This window comes from Podarcis filfolensis, assembly GCF_964270895.1.
Source record: "Podarcis filfolensis genome assembly, chromosome: 15".
NCBI lineage: Eukaryota > Metazoa > Chordata > Lepidosauria > Squamata > Lacertidae > Podarcis > Podarcis filfolensis.
Window position 1 is genome coordinate 2,746,680 of NC_139618.1, and position 10,230 is coordinate 2,756,909.

General features: G+C 45.7%; 1 protein-coding gene across 1 annotated transcript in view; it reads right to left on the reverse strand.

Moving 5' to 3' along the window:
- Window positions 1-18: 18 nt before the first annotated feature.
- ZSWIM7 (zinc finger SWIM-type containing 7) overlaps window positions 19-10,230 on the reverse strand; it is a 49,734-nt gene continuing 39,522 nt past the window's right edge. Inside the window, exon 6 of the transcript XR_014541956.1 lies at window positions 19-587. The gene's annotated coding sequence lies outside the window, so the exon portion shown is untranslated. The remainder of the gene's footprint in view (window positions 588-10,230) is intronic.

A 10,230-nucleotide genomic window follows, 5' to 3' on the forward strand; every position in this document is an offset into this window, starting at 1 on the left:
GGGGGATGCATGGCAGGGAGTTGGTGTAGATGACCCTCCCTACCCTACAGCTCTTTCTCAGTCTGTGCTAAATCTTCATATGACAATGTGTCATTGCCTAGAAGTCTGTGGCTGAAAGAGGAAACGGGACCCACTGGGGAGCAGTCAGGACAGCCCCAGGGTGTCATTTGCATAGGCACCAAAATAGCCCACCTTGAAGTCTTGCTCATGAGAGCAAAGCGACTCAAAGCATCATTTGCCTAGTGGGAAGATCTCAGCGCCCACATTCTGTGTTGTGATGAGACCAACCAGATGAAAGAACTCTGCCTTGTGGCGAGTCAGAACAATGGTCCACCTAGCTCAATATTGCCTACACTGACGGGGAGCCGCTCTCTGGTTGGCTGACGGGGAGCCTTATCCCCAGCCTTGCCTGGGGAGAAACGTGGTTCCGTTTGTGTTCAGAGGCGGAGACACCTCAATTCGCACTTCCTGAAAGCCATATGTGAACTGGAAATGCAGCCGCCCGTTGAAATTCACGCTTCTCAGAATTTTGCAGTTCTCCAGTCAAGCGATGTGTGCAAAAATGCACAGGCCAGGGCAAAGCATGCCTAAAAAATGCAAATATTCATGAAAGAATATTTTTAAAAAATGCATTTGCAAAAAGTGAGCACATTGGGGCAAATTTCATACCGACGTGTGTATATTAGAAATTCACCCTAAAATGCTGGTGAATTTCCATGAGGACTTTTTTTTTTAAAAAAAACGGACAATAGCTACAGAATTCAGCTTGCAGAGCAGCTCGCTTTTGTTTTTGAGAGGCACGGTCCTAGTCCTCATGATTCTGTGAGAGCAGGCTGCTGGACTCGATGGGTCATGGGCCTGTTCAGCAGCCTCTTCCAATGCTCCCCTGGTGGCTGGTGCCCATTGGGGCTGGTGGTGCAGGGACCCCAAACACAGCCACAAACAACGAGAGGCAGAGCCAGCTCATCATAGTTTCTTCCTCCTGAGACACAGAGATGGAGGCAGCTGACACCCAGAGCCACTCGCCGGCTTGGTTTTGAGAAAGAAGGCAGGGCAAGTGAGAGTTGGCAAGGGAGTCTGAGGTCTGTGGGGCAGCGACCCATTTGCCCTAACGGACCAGCTGCCACTGCAGGGAGAAAGGGATCGACAGGTAGAAAGAAGCAGCTCAACAGTAAAATGAGTCACGAGTTTGGCAACTCAGTTCCAGGTTCGGCTCCTACACCTGAGGCCAGGTATCCTAAATTCATTGGCAGCCGTTGCAAACGCTTACATAACCCAAACTGGTTTGCCTCTTCTGGAGATGACAGAGGCAGCTCATATTTCAACCAATTTCCTTCTCCGGGGGCTGGAAAAACACAAGAGAACAATCATTCTCAAGCTTGAAGGAAAGGATGGAGGTTTGGAGAGTTGGAAGGGACCCAAAGGGTCATGTAGTCCAAACTCCTGCAATACAGGAATAAATTAGGAGAGTAATTTATTTATTTTTTATATCCAGCCTTTCTCCTAGTGCAGGACCCAAGGAAACTCCCAGAATAAAACAGGGATCACTCAAAGCACACAAATATTATTTTTTTAAACCCACCAATTAAATAAGTAACCCTATGAAAAACGGTGTTGAAGGGGGCATCAGGCAACTCTCTGGGGAACTCGCAATCTCAAGATAGACTGTGCTGGAATATGGAAGTTCCACTCAGCAGGCATAGTTAAAAGTCGCTGATGGCTCCAACCCAGTCAACTTATACTGGCAAAAGCCGACATCTCAGCTTCCATTTCTGGGAGAAAAGTGTGCAGAGCATAGCTGCGCACTGAAGGAGAGCCACTAGTGGCAGCCGTTTGCATCCAGCCAGGCGGAGACGCAGAGCCCTTCTTTTGCAAAGTCATTCCTGTGCACCTTTTTGCTTGCTCTGTTTTGTTCTGACTGTGCGAAGTGCCGGTGTGTCTCAGGCGGGGAAACCACACTGATGGGAACTTCGCTGCTTGCGAAGCCATCTACACCCTCCAAGAGGCTCTGTCTCGACCCGATACACAATCCTCTAACAGCAGCTTTCTCATACCTGGTGTTCTCCAGATGTTTTGGACTTGCAACTCCCATCAGCCCCCGGCAACACCAGGAACTCTGGACCAAAACATCTGGCCAGGACGGATGGGACTTGCCAGTCAAAAACACCAAGAGGGCTTGGGGAAGATGGCTCTGATTCAATGAGGAGGAGCCTGTGGCCTTCCAGATGTTGTTGGACGCCAACTCCCAGCAGCCAGCATGGCCAGGGATGATGGGAGTTGTAGTGCGCGGCAACATCTGCAGGATTGCCAACATCTTCCACTGCCCCAGTCTGGATTTGAGAAATCTGGCCAGGAACTTCCCACCCAAAACTCTCCAAAATCTATGTTAGTTGTTTTTTGTTTTTTTATATTGTAAACCACCCTTTGGTCCTTGGATGGAGAGCAGTATAAAAGTTTAATAGATATAAAATGAAACAATAAATTAAATGATGTGGTTTTTGCTGGGGGAAGGAAGAAGGGCATTAGAAGCAAAGTAATTCACAACTTTTTTTTTGCCAGCAAATGAGAAGTAAGGGCGTTTTGAGTAACCATTTCCTTCCTTCTCCATCCAATTTGTTGAAATTCAGGGATTTCCAGCACCCACCCCTGGTACCAACTGCATGCAGGAACATCCTGTTCGTATGTCTGCTGCCGCTGCCGCTTTAAATACAATAGAATCATAGAACTGCAGAGTTGGAAGGGATCCCCTGAGGATCATCTAGTCCAGCCCCCGGCAATGCAGGAATACGCAGCTGTTCCATACAGGGATTGAACCTGAAACCTTTGCATTATGAGCACCACACTCTAACCAACAGAGCTATCTAGACTACATATTCATGCACACACACACTCTCCTCTTGCCAACCCCTCTGCCAGCTTTCCACAGCTCACGCTACACACAGCAAAGTGTGGGGATTCAAACCCGGGTCTCCCAAGGTCCTAGTCTGACATGCTAACCACTACACCACTCTGCCTCTCCACTGGCGCCTATGCAGCTCAGGGCTGAGTTACATGCTGCTACACCAGCATGGCGTAGTGGTCTGAGCTCCTTGCAAGGGGGAAGGTGGGATGTAAATGCAATAAATTAATAAAAATGAAACAAGGCAGACCTGTTTAGGTACGTTTTAAATGTCTGATGTTTTATCGTGTTTTTAATATTCTGTTGGGAGCAGCTCAGAATGGCTGGGGAAACCCAGCCAGATGGGTGGGGTATAGATAAATTTACTATTATTATTATTATTATTATTATTATTATTATTATTATTATTATTTTTCCCTTCCCTTTACCATTTCCCTATTTCTCCATAGACTCCCCAAAGCCCTCCCCTCCCGACTCCCTTTTACTAAACCACTGTGTGAAGTGCCTTACCTGAACTGGCCTTTCCCCACGCTGCGGTGTGTGACGACACCTTACGTTTTAATGTAAATTGGAAGATAGAGAGATCAGTCCACAGGCCTGTTTGCCAGCAGTGCCCAGCTGGAAGCCCCCAAGCGAGGCATCAGCTTCCCCTGGCTCTTTGCTTCAACAGCTGGCGTTTAGCAGATAGACTGTGCCTGGATATGGAGGCTTCATGAAGCTACCACGGCTAGCAGCAGTTTGATAGGGACAGCCTGCTCCGCACACTCAGATAAATCCTTAAAAAGAAATAAATCTGGCAGTAGCCCTCGCGGCCTCTTTCCCTTCCCTTCTCTCATTCTTTTTTATCACCACACCAAACGGCAAAGGTCTCTCTGAAGGCTGTTTACAGCACAACACCAAACTGAAATCAGGGCAGCCAATAAAATCTGCAGCGAGCGCAACCTTTTCATGGCACCGCGGGGAAACGCCGGCGCTAGCACAGAGTCAGGGAGGCAGGAACGAAGGACAACTTTTGCCCAGCTTTAAAAAGACGTCAATTAAGAAGCAAACTGCTTTGGCATCAAATGGTCTCCACCGGCCTTGTGAAGGGGGCAAGGTATCTAGCCCTCCTGATCGGCTTTTGCGTTTTTTTAAATGTCCACTTAATCAACCTGGACATTTGCCCACTTAATCAACTGGCCCCAAAGCGTCCCGCCTTCTTGCAGATTGATGGACTTTTTGCCTTCTTTTAAATGCCCGCTTAATCAACTCAAACACTTGCCGACTTAATCAATGAGCTACACCCTGAATAGCTAACAATCTTCCCTTCGCCGCTGTATGGCAAATGAACAGGTTGAATGATGCAGACTTGTTTTTTTTATATGTATATTTTATTAAGGATTTTCTTGTTTTACAGAAGTGAGTGTAATGCCTCGTATTTTTTCCATGTAACATTTTTACAAATCCATTTCATTTGTTGAGACATTAGGGGGAGAAGAAAAAAATAAAATAAATGGGGGTGGAGGGACGGTAGATGGGTGGGGGTGGGGTCGGGTGGCGATGTTTCTATTATGCTTAATGTATGTAGAGTTTGGTGTCAGCGTTGCTTGTGTTGTTCACTTGTGTTCCTTTGGTGGTGAGAGAGGTTGGGGTTGGCCTAGGGTGTGGTTGTTTGTTTGCGATTGGCTGTGGTGATCTTTGTTTTCGTGTGTGAGTGGGGTGGGTGTTTTGGATCAGGTTAGCCATATTGATTTGTATGCTGTTGGTGGATTCTTGTTATTGTCTTGTTGGGCTGTGTATGTGATAAAGGGGAGCCATACATGATGCAGCCTTGTTAAATCATTCCAGCAGCATCTTTCCACAAGGGAGACCCCCCCAGCCGACAAGATCACCCTCTCATCACTGTGATCTTTGTGCTCCGAGCTGATCTTTCAAACAGTCCCTTCTGGAGAGTCGTGCGTGTGTGAGATCAGGTCATTGCAAAACTCTTCGGGGTGGGTTGAATCACTGACTCACACACACAAAGAAAGGGAGAGCAAAAGAGGCAAGCTCTCCGAATGAGGCAAATAAATCTCTCTCCCATGACTATGTCGGAGAGGGAATGGTGAGGAAAAAACGGGATCTCTCCGGTCTGCGGCTGGGGAGCGGCTCGCAGCAAGCGAAATCGTCCATCGATGACAGCCACATCCGGTGAAGCTGCAAACTGGCTCCTACAAGATTAAATGCCAAAGATCTCCTCAAGCCCAGGGACTTAAGAGAGCCGGCCCTATCATTAGACCTAACGTTTGCTTGGAGAGCCGGTGTGGGGCAGCGTTTAGGGTGTCGGGTTAGGACTTGGGGGGGGGGGCAGTCCATGGACTGTGCAGAATAAGATAAATTAACAAGAAGGATTCGAAACCTGCGAGATCAGAGATTCTTAGAGGACTGGAGTAAATATATGAATTATTTGAAAAGTAATTGTGATGAACAGATTACGCTAGTAGGATTGCAAGAAGTTTTGTACGGTGGATTATTTGAAATATTACAAGAAATACTATGAAAAGAATGATTAGTTAAGGATAATATAGAAATTAAGAAATGCAGAATAACTGATTAAGAACGGAAAATCATCAGAGGCGTTGACGGAAGTCTAAAATATTGTATAAGATGAGAAGATATGTTGTATGACTGTTGGAACTGATATATTATAACATCAGACCATGTGGGGGGCTGGACTATATTTTGAAAAGAAAGAAAGAAAGAAAGAAAGAAAGAAAGAAAGAAAGAAAGAATTCCTATGCCCCACAAATAACCCAGAGATGCATTTTAAATAAAAGCACACATTCTACTCATGTAAAAACACGCTGATTCCTGGACCGTCTGCAGGCCAGATTTAGAAGGCGATTGGGCTGGATCAGGCCCCTGGGCCTTAGTTTGCCTACCCCCGTTTTCCACTTTAGCCTTTTCTTCTCCCGAAGATCTCACAAGGCAACAGAGGTTTAGGATCAGAGTTTTGCTTCTCCTTAGATGGGCTCCCTTCCTAGGACGAAGAGCCCCATCAGCCCCTCACTTCCCTCTACAGCATGTGCAGAAACAGGCTTCGTAACTCTTGGACCCACTTTTGCTCTCATCCACTTGATCCATTCGTAAATACAGTGGTACCTCGGGTTACAAACGCTTCAGGTTACATACGCTTCAGGTTACAGACTCCGCTAACCCAGAAATATTGCCTCAGGTTAAGAACTTTGCTTCAGGATGAGAACAGAAATTGTGCTCCGGCGGTGCAGCGGCAGCAGGAGGCCCCATTAGCTAAAGTGGTGCTTCAGGTTAAGAACAGTTTCAGGTTAAGAAAAGACCTCCAGAACAAATTAAGTTTTTAACCCGAGGTACCACTGTAAACACAAGGCAGATTCTGGACCGGGCGGAGGGGTTTGCAGCAGGAATCGGATGCAGGAAAGACTTTCTGAGTGGAACGGACTCCCTCCCTCATTGGAGGTTTCTAAGCAGAGGTGGGGGGGCATCTGCCAGGGATCCTTTCGCTGTGATTCCCTCCCCATAGGGGGTTGAGCTAGATGACCCCTGGGGTGCCTACAAGCTCTCCAGTCCCATGTTTCTATAACTTGTGCTCACTAAGCTAGATGGCTGCCTCCTTTATGTGCCGCGGAGGACACTGACCTGTCTCCAGTGTGGTAAAAATAACCCCCCTGCGTCTGTCCTGTTGACTTCTGTATCTGGGAATGGGAAGACTGGTTTGCCCGTCTTTCATTGCCCACACTCGTCTGTGCAACATGCGCCATCTTCACACGTAACCCAGGGATGGTGGGCCTCACCCTTGGAGGTAAAAAATAATAATGTGGCCCTCCATACCTCTCTGCCCGGCCCCCAGGACTCGCCCTCAGGCCACACCCCCTGCAGAGCCACGCCCCCACGCCAGCCCTGTTTGTGGCACCCTTGGGTGTTGGTTCTTGTCAGGGCTGGATTTAGGCCCTGAAGGGAATGGGGCCCTTTATATGTCCAGCTGTCCTTTGTCAACAACAAACTGTCGCTGGTTTTTTTGGGTTGAATATATGCTATACAGTAATTTGTGGATCTAATAGGTATCTAAAGCTATTTGCACATAACAAAATATGTATTTTATCCAAGTAATTGTTGAACTGAAACACAGTTAAGAACCAGTTATATTTTAGGGAGCAGGCTAGGAGGCAGGGGGCATTACTTACATCCTAGGAGCCTACACAACACAAAACGCTGTTGATGTATGTAGGTTTTATTTTATTTGTATTTTACGTTAGATTTTGGAAATGTATATCCAGGTTTTTTTCCCTTTAATTTTTTGGGGGCCCTCAAGAGAGTGGGGCCCTAAGCTATAGCTTGTTTAGTTTATACAGTGGTACCTCGGGTTAAGTACTTAATTCGTTCCGGAGGTCCGTTCTTAACCTGAAACTGTTCTTAACCTGAAGCCCCACTTTAGCTAATGGGGCCTCCTGCTGCTGTCGCGCCACCGGAGCATGATTTCTGTTCTCATCCTGAAGCAAAGTTCTTAACCCAAGGTACTATTTCTGGGTTAGCGGAGTCTGTAACCTGAAGCGTATGTAACCTGAAGCAAATGTAACCTGAGGTACCACTGTACGTAAATCTGGCACTGGTTCTTGTCCTGCCTCATTTCTTGCCTGGATGGAGGTTGGAGAGAAGGGTTTGCTTGTGTGGCTGCAGAAACAAGCCTCTTGTTGACAGAAGAAAGCCTTTAGCAAACGTGAGATCCCACGGAGAGAGCGCCTGTCTGATGTACAGTTTCAGTTCCAAAGGGCATCTGTCACCACACCAAAGGCCCGATCCCGGCATCCATTGCTCTCCCGTAACTGATATTTGATGATAGACTGCCTCTGGACTGAAAGCTCCACACAGTCCTTGCAGCTAACAGTCGTCGACAGGCTTCTCCTTCCTGCGCAGACTGAATAATAGAAACATAGAACTGTAGGGAAGGGATCCCAAAGGATCATCCAGCTCAACCCCCTGCAATGCAGGAATCCCAGCTAAAGGATCCCTGGCAGATGGCCTTCCAATCTCTGTTTAAAATCCTCCAGGGAAGGAGAGTCCACCATCTTCCAAAGCAGTCCTTTCCATTGTCAAACTGCTCCTACCATCAGGAAGTTATTCTTAAGGTTTCGTCAAATTGAAAAGTTCAGTCAATCAACACTCATACAATTAATCAACCCAAATTTTGTTAACCGGGACACAGCCTTCATTTAAACTCACTGGAAATATCCCGAAAACTGACAGGACACAGAGCAGGGTGGAAAGCTGAGGATAACCCGTTTTTCCTGCCTCTCCCTTCTGATGGCTTGGCTAAGACATCTCTGCTTCATCACGTTATACGTATTGTTTTAATCATTATCAATATTTGCTTATAAAGCAGCAGCCTGATTATTTCTTAACCCCTATCTATTTGTTGCGAAACAGAAGCAATAAAAGAGCAAGTCACTCGGGGAGGTTCCGCTGAGTAAGAATTTTAAGGAATGTCAAGTAAATAAATGAAAATATCTGAATATATTGGCTCTGAGCATTTGGCTGCCAGCAAAAGCTTGGCGAGGTATATATGGCTATTGGTTTTTCGTTGCTGGCTTTTGTTTGTCTGTAAACCACCTTGGCATTTCTCTTTGAAATGAAAAATGAATGAATAATAATAGTAGTAATAATAATAATAATAATAATAATAATAATAATAATAATAATTTTCTGATTGGCAATTTTTAAAATGATGCAAGCATTCAGACCTTACAAGTCCCTTCCTCACGGCACAATAAGAATACTGTCTGCTATCACTTCCCACACACTCCCTCTTAAGATGCTGACTAAATGTCAAATTTGTGATCCAGCCTCAAGCCATGTTTCTCCAGCACTCAGCCAGGTCCCCCACGTTGCTCTGTTTCTCTTGGCATCCAGGCTGATGAAGAAGAGCTCTGAAGGACCCAAAACCTTGCTCAACAGGGATTTTTGTATTGTTTATGAGAAACCCTGGGAAGGAAGCCCCACTGAATTCAAAAAGACTTACTCCTGAGTACATAGGGTTAGACTAGAAAACCCAAACACACATTTATAATAATTAAACAACAACACCACAGATCAGATCATTGCCATCTCTATCTTTTCAGCAAGCTTTTTAAGTAGGGTTTCTTATCCTGTTCCGGATCTGCTTTGGAGTTGAGATTTTGTGTGTGTGTTGGACGACTGATCAATAGATAGATATGGAATTTAGGAAGCTTCCTTATACCAAATCAGACCACTGGTATTTCCTGCACTGACTGGCAGCAGCTCTTGAGGGTTTCAAGGCAAGGGAGTCTCTCTCCCAGACCATCAAGGACTGAACCAGGGATCTTCCACATTCAAAGCAGATGCTGATAGGTAGCCGTGTTGGTCTGCCATAGTCAAAACAATATATATATATATATATATATATATATATATATATATATATATATTTGTGTATCTGAAGAAGTGTGCATGCACACGAAAGCTCATACCAAGAACTAACTTAGTTGGTCTTTAAAGCAGATGCTGTTACTAATAATAATAATAATAATAATAATAATAATAATTTATTATTATTATTTCTACCGCGCCTTTCTGGCTGGGTTTCCCCAGCCACTCTGGGCTTCTTCCAACAAAACACTAAAATACAATAACCTATTAAACATTAAAAGCTTCCCTAAACAGGGCTGCCTTCAGATGTCTTCTAAAAGTTTGGTAGTTATTTTTCTCTTTGACATCTGGTGGGAGGGCGTTCCACAGGGCGGACGCCACTACCGAGAATGAGCTACAGCTGTTCTCTTAAAGATAAAATAAGATCCCAGGCCTCATGTTTAAGGGGTGGTTTAAAGAGGAACATAGGAAGCTGCCTTTTAATGAATCAGATATTGCACCATCTAGCCCAGCCTTTCCTACACTGACTGGCAGCGTTTTTCCAGGAGACATTCCTAGCCCCACTTGGGAGATACTAGGATACTGAGCTAGCGCCCTCTGATGCCTCGTTGTGAATCATTTGGAAAGTGATTCATAAAGGACAATGGAAGTAAAATAAAATAAAACACAACACTAGTCTCCAACGCTCACACCCCTTTTTGTTATAAGACTCACAGTGTGTCTCTGAGGACGTGCAAAGTGCACCCCTCCCATTCTTAATCTTCCAGATCATCTACCCCGGAAGATTACACTTCTAAAAAAAAAGAAGATAAGAATGAATGAGCGCCTCTGACTCACCCGCCGCGGCGCCCTCGACGACTCTCTCTTCTGGTTCGCAGCGAAAAGACTTCTTCTAAGTTTTGCAGGGCGTCGGGAAACATCGCGCGGCGCCTCGCTCGCGGCCTTACGGTAAA